At 33.7% G+C, this 23,758-nt stretch overlaps 1 long non-coding RNA gene across 1 annotated transcript in view; it reads left to right on the top strand.

The window, feature by feature from the left end:
- The first annotated feature begins 11,013 nt into the window (after positions 1–11,013).
- Positions 11,014–23,758, top strand: part of LOC120352764 — a 30,899-nt gene continuing 18,154 nt past the window's right edge. Inside the window, exon 1 of the long non-coding RNA XR_005572100.1 lies at positions 11,014–11,147. This is a non-coding gene — a long non-coding RNA (uncharacterized LOC120352764). The remainder of the gene's footprint in view (positions 11,148–23,758) is intronic.

Below are 23,758 nucleotides of genomic sequence, written 5' to 3'. Positions count from 1 at the left end.
CCCCGCCAACTAGCAAAGGCTAGAGGCTGTACTTTCTAATCCCCCGCCAACTAGCAAAGGCTAGAGGCTTTACTTTCAGTTTCCCCGCCAACTAGCAAAGGCTAGAGGCTTTACTTTCTCATCCCCCGCCAACTAGCAAAGGCTAGAGGCTTTACTTTCAGTTTCCCCGCCAACTAGCAAAGGCTAGAGGCTCTACTTTCTCATCCCCCGCCAACTAGCAAAGGCTAGAGGCTTACTTTCAGTTTCCCCGCCAACTGGCAAAGGCTAGAGGCTATACTTTCTAATCCCCCGCCAACTAGCAAAGGCTAGAGGCTATACTTTTTCTTCCCCGCCAACTAGCAAAGGCTAGAGGCTTTACTTTCAGTTTCCCCGCCAACTAGCAAAGGCTAGAGGCTGTACTTTCTAATCCCCCGCCAACTAGCAAAGGCTAGAGGCTGTACTTTCTAATCCCCCGCCAACTAGCAAAGGCTAGAGGCTATACTTTCTAATCCCCCGCCAACTAGCAAAGGCTAGAGGCTATACTTTCTAATCCCCCGCCAACTAGCAAAGGCTAGAGGCTACACTTTGCTAATATTCATTCAGTCTTAAAACTAAACTTAGATCTATGATGTCTTAATTCTAATTCTCAACTCAAATTCTATTATTCCCTTTTCTAAGTTTGCTGAAGGCACTGTCATCTAATATTTGCACAGCCAGTCTCATAGAACAGATCAGACCAGGCCACAGTGTAATAGTACTCCACCTGCTCATCAAATTAGTGCTGTACTGAGCCCGCAACCATCATGAAAAAGCTGTGGAACCACCACAAAGGGCACTGATCAGAAATGAAATACTCGACTGACAACTGCAAATAGCCTATCGGGACCCTGACCACTCAACCCCAATTCATAGTGATTGTCTTACTTCACAGTCAACCACAAACCACAAACAAACAGTGCACAAGTCCGTCTAGTTGTTGGCACGGAAATGCGATCTGCAGGTCAGTTGACTCTAACTTGAAAGCACCCATTGGACTCAGAACCAACCAGACGGAGCTTGACACTGCCGAGAGGGTAGGGCTGAACTGTTTTATAATAGTAACCACCACAAACATCCCTAACATCTGTATTATGGGAGAGTGTTAGAAAATTCTAGCCTGTCATAATATAAATACCAGATAACTCATACCAAATTCACCGATCCATATCTTATTGTAGTAGAGCTGTTCTTCATGAATAACTGATGTCTTCTGATAATCTTTACTTCAGTTGTATATCAATCCTGGAGGAATAAGGAAAACAAGATTAATAATCATAATATATTAATAAATAGTGTGGTTTGTCAACTTTATAAATAAATAGATAATATATGATTATATCTTATGGAATAGAAATGTATTTTCTTATTAAAGTTTGTTTCTCAAATTTAAAAGACCAGACTAATTAGAAAAATAGGTATCGAATTTTAAACTATTTGCCAAACCTCAAAAAAGTATGCCTAAAGAAGATAACTTGATCAAATAATATTGAATTCATATAACTATAAAAAAAAAACATTGTAAATAGCATAACTAAGTAAAAATATAGGGCTGACTTCCATTGAAATAATCAAATTATGCCTTAATATAGACTAGCATGATTTAAATTAAAATTATAAGACAATTTGTTGTTTTAAAATATATTTTGAAGTATTTGAGAAGGCTAATATCTAGGAAAATATTTTAAAAACAGAAGTACCTACAGTATTGAAATAGAAAATTGGAAATAAATTTACTTTATAATGTATGTGGTAATTTCAAAATTTCAACAAAGTTAAAGATGAATAATAAACAAATTAATAATAATAAACCGGCTAAAATGAAAGCTTCAAAGAAAGTTCATTTCAAAATTAGAATTTAGGCTACACTTGAAAAAAGATACTTCAACTAACCTTTAAAGCAAGAAGTAGCGCAGGAAAAAATTACACTGTTTCATATTTACTTCAATAACCACTAGATTATCACTTGATTTGATTGTAGACTTTACTAATTAAATACAGCTTGTAATAATATATTTATAAACACTTGCAAAGAAAACGACTTTCACAACACAGACTCAACTTGGTGTGACTTGGAACAGAGACTACTGGGAACTGCCTGGTACCTGCTCAGCTGTTTAATCAGTGATGTAGAATATTGTTATCATCAAAAAAGTCACACAATTAACAATGTTACTTGTTGAAAAAATACTCTTAATAAATTGAAAAATTATTTATAGAACACAATATAATTTTCTTTCTTTCCAATTCGAATTAAAAAAAAAAAATTCTTGAAGCACCCTATCTAAAAAATAGATTTTCAAAAAGTCGAAATTGCTTGCACAGATAGAGAACGTTATACAGTTATTTGAAAAGTGAAATGTGGATTTGAACTATCAATATTTTTGTGTATTGCCAGCTGAATAAGGTCAAATTCACTCCAAAACTTGTGCCTATAGTGAGGTCCACGTTATAATGGCAGCAGTGGATAAAGATGGAAGAATAACGATGCCGATTCTCTGCATTAATTAATTTTATTTCTACACTGTCAAAAAAATAATTGGCATGGTTGTGGACCTAGAAAAGGATAGTACCACCGGCTTTGTCGAGTGATAGACAAGGATAGCAAAACTAAAGTTGATCAATTACTGTCATTATAACGTGGACCTCACTATAGTCGGTACTTCACCCAGTCGCTGGCCTAGTAAGCTGGTCCAGCTTGCAATTTGGCCAGCATTGCAAACCTCCCATCCACACATTGACCTCCATTGGGCCAATAAGTAGATGCAGCATAATAACTAGTAGTTCTGTGAACAGTATACCTCGCGAAGTATTAAACCATAGCCTCCTCTTGTACCGTCCATAAGAGTAAATCCTGTCTGTACTAGTAGTTCTGTGAATAGTAGACCTCACGCAGTATTCTCATCCACAAGTACCTGATTGAAACGGGGCCGCGGAATTGGAAATATCTGGAACTCAAAATATCAATGTTAAATGTCCTATGCTTGAAAACTGTTGCTGGGTGGAACTCCAAATATTTGTCAGACAGCGGAATTGGAAATATCTGGAACTCGAAATATGTTGCTAGGCGGAATTGGGAGTATCTGGAACTCAAATTATTTGTTTGTCAGATGGCGGAATTGGAAATATCTGGAACCCAAAATATCGGTGCCAAAGTGGGAGTACTGGTAATGTGTTTGTGATTGAGAAATGGTTCAAGTCTGACTTATTTTCTGGAATGATATGGACTATAGTGCGGTCCACGTTATAATGTCAGTATTTGATCAACATTGGACTTGCTATCCTTGTCTGTCATTCGACAAAGCAGATAGTGCTATACTTTTCTAGCTCTGCAACGCTACCAGATCGTTATTTAACAATGTAGAAATATAATCTGTCAAGGCAGAGAATCACAAACACTGTTCTCCTATCCTTTTCCACTGCCATTATAACGTGGACCTCACTATAGTTACCCACTTAGGGTAATTCATAGCTCATTATATATTAAAATTATATTGGTTCATAAAATAATAGTCATGTACATATTATGCAAGTTTTCAAAACTCTGTTTCTGTTTCAAACAAGACTGATGACTGTTGATGAATTTATTTTAGGTTAACTATAGAACCCTTCATTTGTTTTGCGATAAATTTGTTTCATCCCACAATAAACAGTCTCGCTAATAACGATCGATATTGTGAGTTCGATATATTTCTAATTCCACATACTTCCAATTCCACCAGCTGACAAGATATTTTGAGTTCCGCCGGCCTGCACGATATTCGCAGTTCCGCCTGTCAACATATTCGGAGTTCCATATATTTCCAATTCCGGCTAGCTGCAAGATATTTTGAGTTCCAGATATTCCCAATTCATGCGACCCGTGTTATCTCCAGTTGAAGCTCAATGCAGTGCCTACTAAAGATCTACATGGCCAGAACATACAGCCGATCAGCTGTTCAAAAGCGTACACTTCAACCCGTGTTTACATTGAAATCCCTAATGTCGAGTGGAATTTTTCATTAATAAACACTAATAATTCAACTGATAACTACTTTTTCGAAAAAAGGGTTCTTATTTTATCTCACCAATACAATTTTTGTCCTTCATCATGAATTTCAAGGGTAGTAATCATTGAGTTCTCTTAATATTCTTAGTTATTGGTTAACCAATTTGTAGGTTAGCCTTGTTTTAAATTAGCTTTTTCAAATTCAAACACGTATTTCAATTATTGTCAAAAAATATAGTGTAAAGTTGAGTTGCTTGAGCTTTGAATTAGGTCTACCTATTGTTTTTTTTTTCAATTTTGATTACAGTATTGCTCAATTTCTACAAGAGGAATTACAATCACGGCTTTTGTAGTATGCTAATATTTATAGCTTTATTAGATTTAAGGAATTTTTAGATAAAACATAATTTTTTTGAAAAGGTAAATAGGTAGGCTATCACTCATTTTATTATATAAGTCACTATTGGAATAAGAATTCTTCTCAAATCATAACAAGAATGGCTTGAAATAGAAAACTTTGCAGTGTTGGTTATCTTTAGTATTAAAACAGAACATACAGTACGGTATTTCTAACAATATTATTATAAACGAAAATATGTGATCAATGATTATACTGCTAGCTTACTCAGTAAAGGATTTTAATATTCAGCCTGATCCAGTAACTTACATATCATTTTTATCTAATCTGTTTCTACTCTTAACAGAGTTTGACACAATTTGAAATTTGACGATTCCCCGATCCAAGACCGTGAGGAATACATCTTACTCATCGGAAGTAAGTACCGGTAAGTAGTGTTCTTTATGGGTTATGACTGATCGATACAGAGTAAATAATAATTTGTTGTAGAGTGAGATATCAGAGTTCTTGTATTTATATCATATGTAAGACCATGTCGTATCATGAAAAATCTATGTATATTCTTCAATAGTGCTAATGAACCAATGCTATGTTCATTGACGCTCTGGTAGGATACTACTTGAAAGATTTATTCTTGGTCACAAAAGTAATAATATGAATAATATACTGAAACATGAGAATAAGGGTATGATCACATTGAATGGGTATGTGCAAATTTTCGTCGAATCATGCATGACCCGAAAAACAAAATTTGAAAAATGCTATTGAAACACGTTGTTCACACTGAATGCAACCAAGTGCATGCTTACAGTGTGAGTGTTCCTCTTGCTCTTTTCAGATATTGTACGTTTCTCGTCTGCAAGCTTGGTTATGCATAATTAAGCGCGCTCTTGCACAAATTATATTAATATTTATGATGGTCTCTTCTAACATGCAAAGGCTAGAGTCCCCCAGCTGAGTTAAGATTATCTGCTAAATGGCAGGGGTATCATTATAGCGCAATTAATAATCCAATTCAGTGTTGCTATAAATTTGTCATTTCATTCCTTGAACTGTTATTTCATATTATGATAAAAAATTGAATAAATTTGAACATTTTCTGCTCATTAGGTTTTGAAAATGCTGATAAAACACAGATAAACACGGGAAACGCCAATATCTAGCACACCTTCTAGGCCCTGCAATAGCCTACATAACTAATACACCTCAAGTTACCTGAAATTTTGTACCAAACGTAAGAATTCTCTAAAAGCTAAGAAAACGCTGGTAAGAGCAAAAAAATCGCCTATTCTGGGCGATATAGAAGTCAATAAGGTTTAGCTATTTTGAATTTCTAGACCCTATAACTGAACTTGTATTCAACATTTTTCTGTCAATTCTTGAAAAAGCGCATACCGTATTGGCCATCTTTGAATTTTTTTTCAATTACGGTCTCAGTCACTACACCTCCGTCTTTACGGAGGTAGTGTCTTAGTGCGCCTCTAGAAGGTTGAACATTAACTATATTTCATTTTGATAACTTTAAAGTGAAAAAACACTCATATTCTTTTGGTGTGGCGACTACCGTTTCGAGTTTCTGTTCGGCTTGAGAATGTACAACACACCAGCACTAAACGGTCGTCGTTACACCAAAAGAATGTGTTTTTTCAGTTTAAAGTTATCAAAATACAATATACTTTGTAATAATATTAGTAAAAAATATGGATAATCAACAACGAATCAACTGAAACACGACTTTCTTACTTATCCGGGTGAGTAAATAGATTAATGGGTAAAATAATGAGTGTCATTTTACTTCTACTTAATATATATTAATATAAAATATAATGTCAAAAAACTGATATGTTTATACTTCATTCAGTTTTGAAGCTCTGCTACTCGAATTACAGCACGATCTTTAATAACTTTTGCTTTATTAATTAGCCACGGTTGTGGGATCAGAGGAAACACATACCGTAATTCAAAACACTACTAGCAGTTTTAATTATTCTAAACTTTGAAGAAAGTATAGGTATATACAGTAGTTCAATTGAAATATTATTCATGATTGTAAATGTCATAATGTCAATAAAAAAATTACGGTGTTAAACTATACAGTTAATTTTGTAGACCTACCAGGGTACGCTATTTTATAAATTGTAACTCATTCTCTATTAAATGTATGCCAGCTATGAATCATATTAAGTCTAAAAAAGCTTTGATAATATATATATAGCCTATGTAATATTTATCCTACACGATTCAAAATCAACACTTTTTTACTTGAAAGTTTTGAAAAAATAATGAATTTGGTCTTAAACTCCAGAATAGAGTTGAGCGCACCCGTAAATACATCGTACTTAAATTCGTTTAAAAAGAAACTAATTTAGATTATCAACAATGTTTTTATAATTTATTGTTGATCAATAACATGATAATTCTTATTTATAAACCATGACTCTGCTAAACTTAATACTTTTGTAAAAGAAGTAAGTTTGAATTTGAATAAGCTATCTTGAAACATGTAACCTACAAATTGGTAAACCAATAAATAAAAATATTAATATAATTCAATGATTACTACCCTTGAAATTAATGATGTAGGTTAAAATTTGAATTGGAAAAATAAAATAACAAGTCATTATTTCAAAAAAGTGATATCAGTTGAATTATTAACGTTTATTCACGAAAAATTCCATTTAACATAGGGTTTTCACTTTTCAATGTAAACACGGGTTGAAGTGTACGCTTTTGAACAGCTGATCACCTGATGGTTCTAGCGTTGTAGTTTCGTAAGCAACGCTCAATGTTAGCAGACGTGATTCAGCTGTTTTCCGTAATGGCGGCATGGCGGCTGCTGGCTTCCTTCCTTGCATCGTCTACTCCGTCGAAAACAACATTTGGAAGAATTTTTTCAGTTTAATTGCAAAATCAATGGGTGAGTTGTTACAATATTATCTTATAAAATGTTTATGTTGAATAAAATCCATTATTTATGTGTTGTTGATACTATATTTAAACGAAATCAAGAAACTTATGAATGCCTGTTGCTGTACGTACCGGTACTTTTCTTACCGTTGTTCTAGCATCCAAACTGATTTATGTTTGCCTACTACAGTGCTTTTTATCTTTATCCCGACAATTTTTGGTTTTGGAAAATTGTTCCAAATTAAAAAACAAACGTTTTTACACTAGAGAATGGGATGAATGCAAAAACTAGTAATGTTTTAGTGTGAATAAAAATATAACAAGGGTACCGGTACCTAGCCTAGGACTACCCCTTCAACTTTTTATGATTAAAAATTGAAGTTGCCATTTGATAATATTTTATTTGTGCTCATAGCATCTTATGTCCCAGATTTGAGAGTGATAAGATGTATGGCAATTTACAGGTTGAGGATAAATGGTTACCTAATCCATCACAAATATCTTGCCAAAGTGGCTGAAGACAACTTGGAAGCAGTAGCCTAGAATGTAAGTAGCTAACTCATTTATTTTATTAATAAGTATATTACTATAAAATAAATACTGGGCTTTTATAGCCCAATGTTGTAATTTTCTGCCTGTCATGGCAGCCATTGGGTTATTTATTAGTTTTGTCACCATAGTTCTAGCCCATTTGACATTTGTTATACAGCCCCTTTTAACCCTTTTTGTATGATCTAACAGTTATCATATATTATTATCTTCATACAAAACAAGTACCGTAACCCATTATTTAAATTTAATGAATTTGAAAATTGAAGTCAATATTTTTCAAGCTTCTCATTTTATTTTTGGCCATATTGAAATGATAACCTTTGTTCTGATGAACGATCACCTCCGGCCGGGAGTATCGAGGTCTGCGATTGGTAGTTATGAATCGCGTTTTGTGGTTGGTTGGTAGATTTGTGTCGAGCTCTGTGATTGGCCGATGCAAGATTTACACGGCAGATGGCGTGACTTGCACGGCTACCTGTTCAGTCTTGGCAGTGTTCAGTTCAGACATCATAATGGTTGCTTTTACTTCCTGTCTTATTAATTTCATTAATTAATAGTTTAAAATCTGAGTTTATTATTTTGTGTTTGTGCAAAATATAAAGCTCTTGTGATGTATTTATTAATGGTGCAATTGATTTACCGTGTGCGCGAACTATTTGTGTTGTAATTTCAAGTAAAAAGTTTGCAAGTGATGAAACAGTTTTGAAACAGGTAGGTCATTGTTTCTCACTCATCATACCACATTCACCCCTAGTCTATTACATCTTATTAGCTGTGATTGTACTTTATTATCACTGATTTTGATTTTAGTGCTGTGTATTTCAGCTCATTATTTATATCTTTAAGAAATTTCGCATATAATTATGCTATTTCAGAAACTTTGAGTTTTATAGAGAAAGGCGTATTGTCTTGGTGATTTGCAGTTCATCTATATAAACCACCTTACTTTAAAGAATTCAATTATCAAAATCTTATTTTTTGAGATGAGCTTAAGCTGCAAATTACTAAACAATTCAGGACAAATCTCTTCTCGAAAATCTGAAATTGCACTCCATATTGCATATTGTCTAGTTTTAGTAATTAAGTTATAAAAAACGTTAATGTTTGACAAGTTTTGTAAAAATTTTTACAATCAACGACGACCAAATTAGGTCTGAATATAAAATGACGCCGTCCATCCAGGAAGCTGGTCAATGACGAAGGACAGAAGTATGAAGTAAGTAAGTATAAGGTTTTAGGAGTAAAATTATGAGAATTATGTTTGTTTTCATGTCTCAATTATCAAAAACTCGATTCTTGTAGGAGAAAAAGGTATGGGTTTATCAATTTAGGATGTACTCGTAGTATGATAATGTGTATTTCTCAAGGTTTGTTAAATTTGGTTTAATAAATTTGTCCATTTTATTGTATAAATTTCAAGATTTCAAGTCATGACTATTTGTTGAATGGAAGGTCTGCCGCTGATCGCTGATGCGAAAATGCGAATATATGAAAATACGATCTGAGATCCATTGCCACTTGTATTATCGTTCATAATAATTCAGGGAAACTGTAATTTCATTTTCAAACCTATGTACTTTTCAATGTATTCCAGTAATTATTCATGGAAGATTTGGTAATTTTCACATTTTCTATCCGTAATGCTGGTTTCAGTTTTTCCATCTTGGATCTTGGCACGCATCTTGAAGGCTGTGCAAAGGCTACAAATAAACTTTCTACTGGTGATATTTATCAAAGTTTTTTGATTTGTATATAATCAAGCTATCAAAATGAAAAAGCTTTCTCAGGAAAACATTTTTTCCGATCATTACTTTTTGAGATATGAGGGTCTAAAGTTTAAATTTTTGAGACAGAACATTTCAAATTCGATAAGAGATAAAACCATGAGATTTAGAGGATTGATTCTTCATGGTATTGTTGATCTAGTAAAACAAAAATTTTCTTAAAATATCAATTTTTGAGAAAGTTATTCAATTTACTAAAAATGACCAAAAATAACTTATTTAACATTTCAAATTCGGTAAGAGATAAAACCATGAGATTTAGAGGATTGATTCTTCATGGTATTGTTGATCTAGTAAAACAAAAATTTTCTTAAAATATCAATTTTTGAGAAAGTTATTCAATTTACTAAAAATGACCAAAAATAAGTTATTATTGGTAAATCGAATAAATTTATCAAAAATTGATATTTTTAGAAAATTTTTGTTCTACTAGATCAAAAATACCATGAAGAATCAATCCTCTAATCCTCTAAATCTCATGGTTTTATCTCTTACCGAATTTGAAATGTTTTGTCCCATGAATTTCAACTTTTCATATCAAGTTTAACATGAGCGCTTGAATACTCACTAGAAATTAAAGAATGCTGGCCGGTTCAGAACGGTAACATCGCCGCCGTTGTATCCCTACCTATGTATGTCTTCTCTGCTGTGCATCTCCCTCCCAAGTCAGAAGTAATTTTGTACGGAGTATGGGACTATCGGCGACTATATTCAATGAGTTTGCCCCTGAAGACTGTTGAGTACCTCACTATTCAAATCACACATAAAAGGCTTACTTACAGAAAGATGTCTTTATTCTGTTGGAGAATTTTTTGAATAGGTAGCTTCAGTGTTCATCAGTTTAACTGTAACAGCTTTGTTGTGACTTGTGTTGGATCCCGTTTTAATACCTGCTATTTATAAATTTATCAACCCTGATGACTCTAAACGCCTGAAAACCGCTTGATATGGACTTGCCCTTAATCTCTGGTTGTCATCATAGATCACTCGTTCCTTATGAACGACTCTTTTATGAGAGGTTCTTATCACCAACTTCAAAAATCTAAATTGAATATATTTTATTAATATTATTAGGCCTACCTGATTGTTTCCGTTCTTCAAGTTGCTATAGTGAGGTCCACGTTATAATGACAGTATTTGATCAACTATGGTTTTGCTATCCTTGTCTTTCATTCGACAAAGCCGGTGGTACTATCCTTTTCTAGGTCCACAACGATGCTATTTTTTTTGACAGTGTAGAAATATAATTAATTAATGCAGAGAATCGGCATCGCTATTCTTCTATCTTTATCCACTGCCATTATAAAGTGTACCTCACTATAATCTTTTGATAAGGAATAAACTATTTTAAATGTATTTCTCAATTTTCCAGATTTTTAATACCTTTCTTTATTATTTCCTTTAGGAATGAACCAGATTGCTGGAGATGGAGTGATACATGACAAAATTTCTGAGTGCAATGCATGGATGCTGATATGAGCTGGACATCCTGATGGGACATGAGTCATAGACCAGAGCCTTCAAGTGTGGCTGTTGACAGCTGGTGAGTGTTGTAACATACCTCTCTATCTTCGCATTCGATTCTATTCTATTGAGTTATGAATATTTCTTGCAGGCCAATAGTTGAGGTCCACGTTATAATGGCAATATTTAATTGATATTGGTGTTTCTATCCTTGTTTATCATTCGACAATGCAGCTAGCGCTATCCTCTAGTTTCTCAAATCGGGTTTCAACAATGTCGAAATATAATAATTAATCAACTGGTTGTATACTTACTCATTGATAAATAAAATTTTTTAAAATTTTAAATTAAATTTAAATTTAAATTAAAGTTCCCTTAACAAATAAAATATGATTGATTATTTTTAACAAGAATGAACAGTTGATAATATTATTACATCAGATATACCGGTATCAGCTATACTCTATAGGAGGCAGCGACAAGGCAAAGAATCAGCAATGCTGTCGTTCTATCTCTCTCCACTGCCATTATAACGTGGACCTCACTATAGTAGCTTATCACCAAACTGGATCACATATGATGCGCTTGTGCTCTTCTCTATATTTTGGAAATGTGTGTATATATTAGAAGGTGTTAACTACAGACTATTAATAAGACGCATGAATATAATACACGGCATAAGAGTACCTTCTCGGAATATCATAGATTGACTTTGTATGAAGAAAAACCCAGTTATATTGGTAGAAAGATTTACCAAGTACTACCAATTTGGTTGCGGGAAATATCAACGATAAAACGAGAAAAGAGTTTAAACGAAGTTTGAAATTATTTCTAAAGGAGGAGTGCCTTTATAGTCTGAAGGACTATTTTGATTACTGTAATAGTCAAAGACAAAAAGTAATTATATAGGTACTAGATATAAATTTCATGGAAAATTAATGGTGTCTCGCTTTTGCTAGCACTTTGACTTGTCTGACGCCGTTGAGGCCAACCAGATGTAATATCTATCTATCTATCTATCTATTTATTGTTAAATATATTCTGGAACAAAGTGATGATGATGATGATGATGATGAAACACTACCGAAAAACATGTGAGTTGAACTCAGTAGCTTCATTCTTCGAAGTACTGCAAATCTTACATGTATCTTGCCGCTTCCACACTCTGTCCAAGTGCGTACAATTGTCGCAAGCGCGAGAGTGTGGATGGCTACTGTGGCCACCACCGCTCTGATGGCTACCACCGCTCGCCTTCTCTCCCAAAGTTAGTAGACTGTTAGTCTGTCTACTAACGTTGGTTCACTCCCGCCTGTATGGATGTATACAGTGAGCCGCTGGCAAGTCTTGGCAAGGGACTTGACGAGAGTGTGGCGCCGGCATTCGTGTGGGCTTACCCGTTCAAAGTCCTTATCTGTCAAAAGTCCTTTACATTTCATACTGTAATTAGGTCCACGTTATAATAATGGCATTATATTTGATTAAGGCTGTTCGTTACACCTTTTTATTTTTATTCAAATTGGATAATCTTTTTCAATATAATTGTTGAGATCATTATAAGAGTGAGAAAAAGTGGCAACTGAAATTTTTAAGTGGTCTAGTAAGCGAGTTATGGGTTGTTGAAGTGCTAACTTTCCAGATTCCGTTTTTTCCCACATCATAAAAGGTTTCGACTATATTATTAGAACTTCTCTTAAAAATTCAAAAAATGTATCTTTCCAAACTAAAACATATTTTTTACCCCATATCGTTCATAAACTACTAGTTCTGTGAACAGTAGACCTCACGCAGAATTCTCATCCAGAAGTACCTGATTGAAACTATAGACCTTATGGAAATACAGCAATAGACTGGCTCCTCCATACATCTGTGTAATCACTTGTCAGCTGATTTATGATGAATAATTCTATAGTCTAATTTTTACTCTAATATTGGCGTATGAAGGAGGCTCCTTTTTCCTTTTATATTATCCTTGAAATGCAAAATTTCCAAAAACCTTGTATATACGTCGACGCGCAATTAAAAAAGGAACATACCTGTCAAATTTCATGAAAATCTATTACTGCGTTTCGCTGTAAATGCGCAACATATAAACATTTAAACATTAAGAGAAATGCCAAACCGTCGACTTGAATCTTAGACCTCACTTCGCTCGGTTAATAAAAAAGTAACATTTCTTGTAAATTTGATAACTCGTTTATTTTGGCATAAATCGCCAAAAACCGCATATTAGAACAAAGCCAATGATAATTTACTGAATGTATTAAAAAAACTCCAATGGAAAATTCGAAACCGTTTATGATTTGGAAAGAAAACGGAGTTTAGCACTTCAACAACCCATAACTCGCTTATTAGACCACTTAAGAATTTTAGTTGCCACTTTTTCTCACTCTTATAATGATCTTAACAATTATATTGTAAAAGATTATCCAATTTATATAAATATAAAAATGTGTACCCGACAACATTGGTGTTGCTATCCTTGTCTATCACTAGACAAAGCTGATAGTGCTATCTTTTCAAGTTTCAAGCTCCAATATAAATGTATTATTAATGTATATTAATAACAAGATAGGCCTACTATTTAATCTCGGTTATGAAAATTCATTATTTCATCATTGAAAAATATTTTTTCTGGACAATTTGATTTTTCTAAACAAGAATGAAAAGTTATTATCACATCAGAATACCAGTGTCAGTATCCTCTATAGAAAGCAGTGTCAAGGCAGAGAATCAGCAACGCTGTTCTCTTATCTTTCTCCACTACCATTATAACGTGGACCTCACTATAGTTTGGAATCCACCTGGGACCGTATTTAGGTCACCGATTCTCCACGAAATAATGTAATGTTTAGGCTGGTATTACATTCGGCCACCAGTGGGTCGCCAAGTGTCCGAGCGAGTCGCGGGGCATTAGTTGTTATTGCGCTCGTCACACTAGGGTCGCCAGCCGAGACACCACACTTTGGCGGCCGGCTGGTGTCTCACTCGGGTCACCAATCCTGGGGTCTCACTGGTGTCCGAAGTTGCTCTACAATGGTTGCTCTCTGGCGACCCACTCGTGGCTTAGTGTAATATGAGCCTTACAGTTTTATGTGAAGCGATTTTGCTGGATCGATATTGTGTGATATATTATAAATACTGTCTGAGATATTATAAATATTGTGTGAGAGCTGCATGAAATGTATTATGTTGATCAACGAGTGCTTTCCATTGAAAGATTTGCTTCAGCTGAGAGCAAACTGTACAAGGTTTGTAATAATTTTATCTTATCATATTTTGCATTAGCATAATTTGTCAGTAGCTTGAGTTGTTGTCTGTTGTGTTGAGTGACCCCTAGAGAGCAAACCGATGCTCGTTTCTAAAGATTCTTGTTTGTTTGGTATTCACTACCGTTTCCAGTATATATTGTATTCAGTACAGTTTTTGATGTAGATCTGTCGAAATTCCGAGAGTTATTGTCATAATTGCTTGAAATTTACTTTTAATTTAACAATTCGTTTTTATAATTTGAATGGAACCTGCTTACTTGCAGACAGAGTATCTAACTTGGCGCAAGCCGTTTGTGAATTGATTCAATATAACAGTTACAGTGACTGTCATAAGTTTAGCAAAAGTAATTGAAGATTTCAATTTTTATTTACATGCTAGTAGCCCTCAAATAAGAAAGTTAACATCAGTAAAAGTATTATAAAATCGTATTTCTCCAATTAGTAACCAGACTTTATTATCTATAATGATATAATTAAAGAAGGAACTAGCTTATACACGTACAGGATAGGAAATTCATGTGTCATGAAATTAACGTGTCATGTCTGAACTACTGGACTGATTAGATATGAAATTTTGCATATTGATTATTAATTTACCGAGGATGGTTATAGCCCTCAAATAAGAAAGTTAACATCAGCAAAAGTATTATAAAATCGTATTTCTCCAATTAGTAACCAAACTTTATTATCTATAATAATTATAATAAAGGAAAGAACTGGCTTATGTACGGGATAGGAAATTCATGAATAACGTGTCATGTCTGAACTACTGGACTGATTAGATATGAAATTTTGCATATTGATTATTAATTTACCGAGGATGGTTATAGGCCTATTTTTAATTCTTCAAGATTTCAGTAGGTCAAGTTTTCAGGCTGTCAATTTTTCAATTTGACCCTTGCTTAGCATGGGTTACCTGCTATTCTACAATGATATTCATTAGTGAAGATTATTTTCCATAAATTATCAAAATAAATAAGGAATTCCTGTATTCTTCTTGAATTTGTTCAGGCACCAGCTCAAAATACTGCTTTCTGATTGAATCAAGAAATCAAGATATTATATTTCACCACAGAAGTAATAATTTTCTTCGGTAATAATACTGTAGATCAGTATTGCAGGAAAATAGTTCCCAAGGTGGGAAAAGGGAATTTCTCTTTTCCCTTCAACACTCCAACCACCTTCTACATGTCTGCTAGTTGAATGAATATTTTTGGTTTATTCGGTTTAATTCGTTTATCACTAATAAATTGTTTGAAATACTGTTAAAAAATGCTTGTAACCTGTTTTAAAAATCCTAGAATAATTTGGGGATTCGTATTCACGTTAGAAACAGGCTACCCGATAAGCGAAAGTAATTTTTAGGTGGCGAAATAATTTCCGAGGTAATTTAAATTATACGACAGAAATTTTCGACATTTTAAAATTTGGTCAGTTGAAGGAGAGTGCTTGACTTGACTTGCCACCTTGCCAGTTGCCAGTCGACCGTTTTTCCTTGTCTAGAATAGGTTGAAGTGCTAGTCCTTGTCTCTCGATATCCTCGTATTACTTTCAATTAGTAATGCACTTATAATTTTGTGCATTATCATAAATTAATTTGTTCATTAAGTATTTTATTTTGGAGTAGTTCTAATGTGGCTGTACAATAGATAGGATGACATTCGAATTTGTAACCAGGTATTTTTATCATCAATCGTAATTCATCCCTTATTCTATAAATTGAAAAATATGTAGAACGCTATTCTTTCAAATTCATCTCATTGTTAATCTAGTGTTGAAATTCAATATTAGTCTGTAAGCTGTGCGAATTCAGAATACTGCATACTAACAGGAAAAGGCGTGATGATCTCATATATTTTCAATTAATCTCTATAGAACTATTATATATCTTCTGATATACAGTTTTACTGAAGATTAATTCTAATTTTGTGAGTTCTTTCGGGGCAAATTCCTGTGTAGAATTTTGAAATCGCTTCCCTCAGAAACCTACACCTGGTTGCAAGATGTCCGCTGGCCTCACTGGCATATTATTTTAGATAATTTAATATTTTTTTCAATTCTGTTTCTCTTAAAATACTAGTAAATCTCTTGAAAAATGTTTTAAAATTTATAAAATAACTAGAGGAATCTTATCGTCTTTAGAAACAGGTTCTCTGATAAGGGAAACTCATTTCTGGTAGTAAAAATATTTTGAAATAGATTTGTAAAATTATCAAATTGATCAAGCCATCTTGAATTTTTGTTAGTTGAGGAAGAAGGCGACTGTCGCAGAGTGTCACGGCACGTCAGTGACCACGTGACCGAAATACTGCTCTCTGATTGGCTCTTACTGCTTCTAGTTCCTAGTTTCTTTGTGTAGGGGGAGCTTGCAGCAACCTGCGTTGTCCCAACATGTTAGTTCACAATTCACATCTAGACACATCATCTTCACAGATAGGCTGTTAGTAATGCCAGTGTCGGTGTCGGTCCCTTGCAAATGAATTATCACTTTAGGTGAATAATGTTTCAATTGTGATGAACATGTTAATCAAAGACCTCTTGTTATGTATTTTATCATGCAGTAGTGATAATATTGGCTGTAAAATTATAGGGTTAGTTTTGTGTTGGTAAAAAGTGATGATTCGTCTAGAGGCTGCAATCAAGGTAGGAAATGAATTTCAATAATTACACATCACCACTCATATTATAAAATTGAAACTACTGTAGTATTTTTATAGGAGAATGATCTTTCAAATTCATTGTATTGTGATCAACTGATATTGTTTAATTAGTTCTTTAATATTTCTCAATTCTATTATCTATTTCTTTAATACTGCTAGAAAAGTGCTTGAAAAATGTTTCTACAATTTTTGAATAATTAGAGGATGCATATTTTCATTGGTAACAGGGTCTCCGTTGAAGGGAAGTGATTTTCTGGTTGTGAATTTTATTTGATGAATCATGATAAAAGTTCACGCCATATTGAAATTTGGTTTGGTTAGGTTGGTTTGGAAGGTGATAGAAGGTCATAGAAGCTTTGTGTCAAATGCTGCTCTGTGATTGGCTGTCAGCCCTGTCGCCATTTTATTTGTCTAGCTTTCTCTTGACTCAAGCAGTTGCAGTTTTCTTGCAACTTGTATCAACTGGTTGGTCTGGTCAGAATCAGACTGCTGTTCAGTGTTCACATCAGTCCTTATTGCTAGTGTTCAAATGATTGTAGTTCAAAGTTTTGTAGTAATTATGTATTGAATTTTGGTGAATAAGTGTACTAACTGTGTTACAGAATAATGAGTTAAATTAAGGGTTGTGTTTTAGATAGCTGTGTAGTAAAATTGCAAGTCAAGTTTTGTGTTTGTGAAATATCACTCAACCGGTAGCCTACCGTTTATGATTAAAGGTATGGATAGTTATCAATTTATCATAACTTATCCTCTTGTAGAATATAATTTTACTTTTTTCATTAGTTGAGGGTGTTAAATAATAGACTTACTTGATTTTATTTCAAGATTCAATCTCCTTACTTCATATTAGGCTACAAGAGTATTTGAACTAGACTATTTATTTTGTTTTTTGTGGATAATTAACGATACAATTAATAGCATAATTATTATTAAAAAAATTGAATATGAACGTAGATTGAAATTTGTTGGTTATTTTTATGGTATTGAGGTTATGTTCTTCATGACTTGATATAGTGGCACTGCTTTCATAATCTTACAAACATTAATGCCACTGCTTTCATGATGTAAACTCGTTAGCTTGGGAAGGCCTTGACGTAAAACGTCAAACAGCTGTTGTAGTTCCAAAAATAGCCACTAGACGCGACTGAAATAAAAAGTTTTGCAGCTTTATTTATGTTTTTGTTGATGTTTATTTTCTATTTTGAAGGAATAGCGTTTGAAAAGTTGAAATTACTATTATTTAATCTATAAATTTGAATAAATGATATATTTATTTTCAGTTTATTGAAGTCAGTAAAGTGAATCAAATTTGTTTTGTTGATAATAATTGTGCGGTTAGTTAGGCGTAGGACTATTGTTGAGGTTAGCTTCGACGATCCAAGTCAGGTTTGTAAAAAGAATAGAATATTTTGGATTAAAACTCCAGTTAATATTATTGAATTAGATTCTTTGTTATTTTGATTTGTGTATTATAATTCTTGCTTTCATCATTATGGTAATTCTATTTGTTAGATTCTAAGAAACTAATGGTGTGTCTGCTTGTTATTTCCCGGTTAGGTAGGGTACATAGCTTTGATTTTAGTCAAGTTATTAATGATTTATGCCCTTATTAAAAATATTGCAAAGTTGTGCTTATATTATTAATTTATTCTATTATTTATTATTCAGTTAATAGGATTTGATATATTTAGTTGATTTGCGATAATACAAGTAAGATTTTGGTAATCCATTCAGAGTTATTGATGATAAGCCTAACTTGGCTTGAGAGCTATTGACTGTTAGGCCTATATTATATGGAACAAAAAATAATCAAGCAAAGCTTATACAGTTGGTTTTGAGTTTTTTCTTTTAAGTTCTAAGTAACTAGTTTTTCAGTTATATTAGTGTATGATATTGACTAATACACACTCTGGTTATATTCAGTTGGATTTCACTGAAGTGAATTATTATTGGTACTTACTAGTTAAAGTATTAGACTACTTACGGTTCAAAATACTTCATACTTCTGTCCTTCGTCATTGACCAGCTTCCTGGATGGACGGCGTCTCTTTATATTCAGACCTAATTTGGTCGACGTATCAAATGTTTGTCACAAGCATTAAAGTTTTTAAATCTTGAAAATGGATCGAGATGGACGGTCGTATTCCTAATAGTATAATAACGATTACCGTACGCGCTAAGGTATCCCCCCACTTTCAGGGTATCCTGTAAATTTAGTTGTAGGCCCTAAATCCTTTAATCTGAATACTAGAGTTACGGTATTAGATTTTAAGCATACATTTGTAGGGAACTTTTTAAATAAAAAATTGTCTTGTTGTATAGTTGAGTATTTTAGTTGCCGGCCACTAACAACATAACATGTGTGAACACGAATGAACGCCAGTCAATTGTGTTTTTGGCTAGATAATTCAATCTGAATACTAAAATTATTGAATTTTGAGCTGAGACCTTGAAGAAACTTATTAATAATGTTATATCTTACTGTGGATGTTTGTTGAATAGTTGAATTTAACAATTGTTATTCACTTATCAATATTCCTTCTTGTTCTTTGATTGATCTTAATAATTGTGGTGCTTTTTATGTTTACTAGATGGAAGATGTGAGGTATGATTTTTAAATTATAGACGTTTTTATTTAGTGGATTATGGGTTTAAAATTTATTCCCTAATAGGCTTTTACTTCTACTATTGAATGATGTTTACTCGAAGCTATTGGGTGTCTTACTTGACTTGAGCTATAGTGAGGCTCACTTTATAATGACAGTGAAGAAAGATAGGAGGACAATGATGCCGTTCTTCCGCCTTGTCACTGCCTTCTATAGAGGATAGCTGATAGCGGTATATGTGTTGTAATAATTATAAACTGTTTATTCTTGTTTAATATAATTAAGTAAGCCTATATTCTATATGTTAAACAACTGATGTTGTTTAAAACAATTAAGTAAGCCTATATTCTATTCAGTGATTCCGATCTTCCGCCTCGTCACTGCCTTCTTAAGAGGGTAGCTGATACCGGTATATCTGATGATTATGAAGTGTTCATTCTTGAGTAAAGTAATCAAGTAGGCCTACATTCTATTCATGAAGAGAAAATATGTTTAATGATAGAATGATATTTTCTCTTAATTGAGATAGAATACTTCGTTAATTGATTATTATCTCTACATTGTTGAAGAACAATCTGGCATCATTACGGAGCTAGAGAAGGATGGTGCTATACGCTTTGTCGAATGATAGGCAAGGATGGCAACACCAAGTTTAATCAAATAGGTTTCTGTCATTATAACGTGGACCTTACTATAGTTGCTAGTGTAGTAGAAATCCAATTATCCGAATTACTTACTATTAGAACAAAGTAGGCGATATTCCCGCAAATTTCACATACGTTCAAAAATCATTAACACATGAAAGACGCATCAAACTCATGAATGGAATAGAACGGGTTGGCGACCAGCCATGACTTGACCCGCTTCTTTAAGCTCACCAGAGGCAGCTCTCTTATTTCATCAGGTAGCCTTTCGGAAAATCTGATGCCAGATATGATCTGTGAACCAGATTGGCCCTGGTCTACAAATGAATATTCTCTAACCGAAACCAAGCACTCGTATATGTACAGGCTGTAGACGGTCATCACTCGTAAATGTACAAACAATGGTTTGCAGTGATCAATCCAACTAGCCCTCATCACAATTCTAATGGCTCTTTCCTGCATTAATCGCCAGCTTCAATTCAAATCTGATTGTAGAGTAATAATAATATGAACGCCCTATTTTTTCCTATTGCTGATGATGCCCGAATGAGCTTTTTGCTTGTGCGTGAGTAATTGAGTGATGGGAAGTGCGAGGGTGAATTATGAGATGATCAAACGTCCATGCCTACCGGCGGGATTCGAACCCACAACCAGGTAGCGCTAGACTGAAGGGTGCAACGCCTTAGTCGACTCGGCTATCTGGCCGACCATACCATGGGATCTTCTTATGCTACCTTTTCTTTATGCCCCAACATAATTGAAAAAATAGTTGCAGAAATTTCAATGCCTTTTATTATTTGTTTCAGTTGGAGGTGGAAGGAGTAACATGCATGGATGATATGAGACCAAGACGATGTGAGCTGGGCGGGCAACCTGATGTCACTCGACCTTTCTGTCATCACCCGAAACCTCTAAGTAGGACATGACAGGTGAGTGTTGTCACATGCCTCTGCGGCTTGGTTGCACAAAAGTCAATTATATTTTATTAAGCAAGTAATTATATTGAATGAAAAAGACTAAGAAATTGTCAAAAAACACAGATTTATTGATACTTAGAAACACTGGTTTCGGTTATTACACCATTGTCAATCTCTGATAAGAGGAAATAAGATCAATCAAATCAATCTCTAAATAATTAAGTTTGTAGCGTGAATGCTATGGAAGGATCGAGGAGAGGCATAGATTGGATTTCTTTAAGAAAAAAACATTTTTTATGGGGAAAATTTTTCAATATACTTCCTAGAGAGTTGAAAGAAATAGAGAAGGTTGAATACCTACAAAAAAAATTGAAGGAATATTTGGTGGGACTATCTCTATATTCTTTGCAGGAGTATGTCCATTTGACTGCAAGATTTTAGAATCTTGTTTTTTATCAAATTTGTGACTTCTTTATGTGTAAAGGATGATTTTTGTGACTATATTAATAATTCTTGTTGTAATTTGACACTGTTAAGATGTATTTTGTGCATTTTGATAAAGAAATTCAATGTTGATGTTGTGGAACTTTTGTCACTCAACGGTGTGACAAAATGGCGGCTTAAGCAACAGAATCGCCATGATAACAAAATTACTTTCAGTACAAAATAGAACGAAGAAAACAAGTGTGAGAAATAATAAAACAAATATGTAAATGGAAAAACCATTGACTAATGTATGCTTACAATTTTATGAACTTTTTTTATTCTGCTGCTTAAGCCGCCATTTTGTGACACCGTTGAGTGGGAGGAGACTGTCTAGCTGGGCCAATGGCAGACGTTCATGCCCTTGACCAATAGCAGTACTCGCCTACTATAGTGAGGTCCACGTTATAATGACAGTATTTCTTCAACTTTAGTTTTGCTATCCTTGTCTATCATTCGACAAAGCCTGATACTATCCTTCTCTAGGTCCACAACGATGACAATTATGTTTTTGACAGTGTAGAAATATAATTAATTAATGCAGATAATCGGTATCGCTATTCTTCTATCTTTATTCACTGCCATTATAACGTGGACCACACTATAGTATAAATTCTGCTGCTCTTGTATTTGATTTTAGTTTATCAGAGATTGACAATGATGTAATAACTGAAACCGGTCTTTCCAAGTATCAATAAATCTATGTTTTTTGACAATTTCTTAGTCTTTTTCATTCAATATGAATAATTACCACAATATCAACTTCTCAACTACACAAAAAGTGGAAGTCTTTTTCAATAATTTCATAATTAAGATGAAATATTTTGTTAATTAATTATTAATTCTACATTGTTGTCCTTATACCATGAGGATCCGACAATAAGAAATTCAATAGATATCAATTCAAGATGGCGGAAAAAATGGCGGATAATTACTAAAAAACCATGTTTTTCACGTTTTTCTCGAAAACGGCTCTAACGATTTTCTTCAAATTCATACCATGGATAGCTATTTATAAACCCTATCAACTGGCATGAGTTTCATTTCTGGGAAAATTTCAGGAGCTCCGTAATATTCTTGGGAAAAATGGCGGATAATGACTAAAAACCCATGTTTTTCACGGTTTTCTCGAAAACGGCTCTAACGATTTTCTTCAAATTTATACCATGGATAGCTATTTATGAGCCCTATCGACTGATATGAGTCTCATTTCTGGAAAAATTTCAGGAGCTCCGTAATATTATTGAGAAAAATGACGGATAATCACTAAAAAACCATGTTTTTTACGGTTTTCTCGTAAACGGCTCCAACGATTTTCTTCAAATTTATACCATGGATAGCTATTTATAAGCCCTATCAACTGACTTGAGTCTCATTTCTGGGAAAATTGCAGGAGCTCCGTAATATTATTGAGAAAAATGGCGGATAATCACTAAAAAACCATATTTTTCACGGTTTTCTCGAAAACGGCTCAAACGATTTTCTTAAAATTCATACCATGGATAGCTATTCATAAGCCCTATCAACTGATATGAGTCTCATTTCTGGGAAAATTTCAGGAGCTCCGTAATATTTTTGAGAAAAATGGCGGATAATCACTAAAAATTATTGAATTTTGAGCTGAGACCTTGAAGAAACTTATTAATAATGTTATATCTTACTGTGGATGTTTGTTGAATAGTTGAATTTAACAATTGTTATTCACTTATCAATATTCCTTCTTGTTCTTTGATTGATCTTAATAATTGTGGTGCTTTTTATGTTTACTAGATGGAAGATGTGAGGTATGATTTTTAAATTTTGGGATTATGGGTTTAAAATTTATTCCCTAATAGACTTTTACTTCTACTATTGAATGATGTTTACTCGAAGCTATTGGGTGTCTTACTTGACTTGAGCTATAGTGAGGCTCACTTTATAATGACAGTGAAGAAAGATAGGAGGACAATGATGCCGTTCTTCCGCCTTGTCACTGCCTTCTATAGAGGATAGCTGATAGCGGTATATGTGTTGTAATAATTATAAACTGTTTATTCTTGTTTAATATAATTAAGTAAGCCTATATTCTATATGTTAAACAACTGATGTTGTTTAAAACAATTAAGTAAGCC

This window comes from Nilaparvata lugens, chromosome 8, assembly GCF_014356525.2.
Source record: "Nilaparvata lugens isolate BPH chromosome 8, ASM1435652v1, whole genome shotgun sequence".
In the NCBI taxonomy this organism is placed as follows: Eukaryota; Metazoa; Arthropoda; class Insecta; order Hemiptera; family Delphacidae; genus Nilaparvata; species Nilaparvata lugens.
This window is presented reverse-complemented; position numbering and strand designations above follow the sequence as displayed.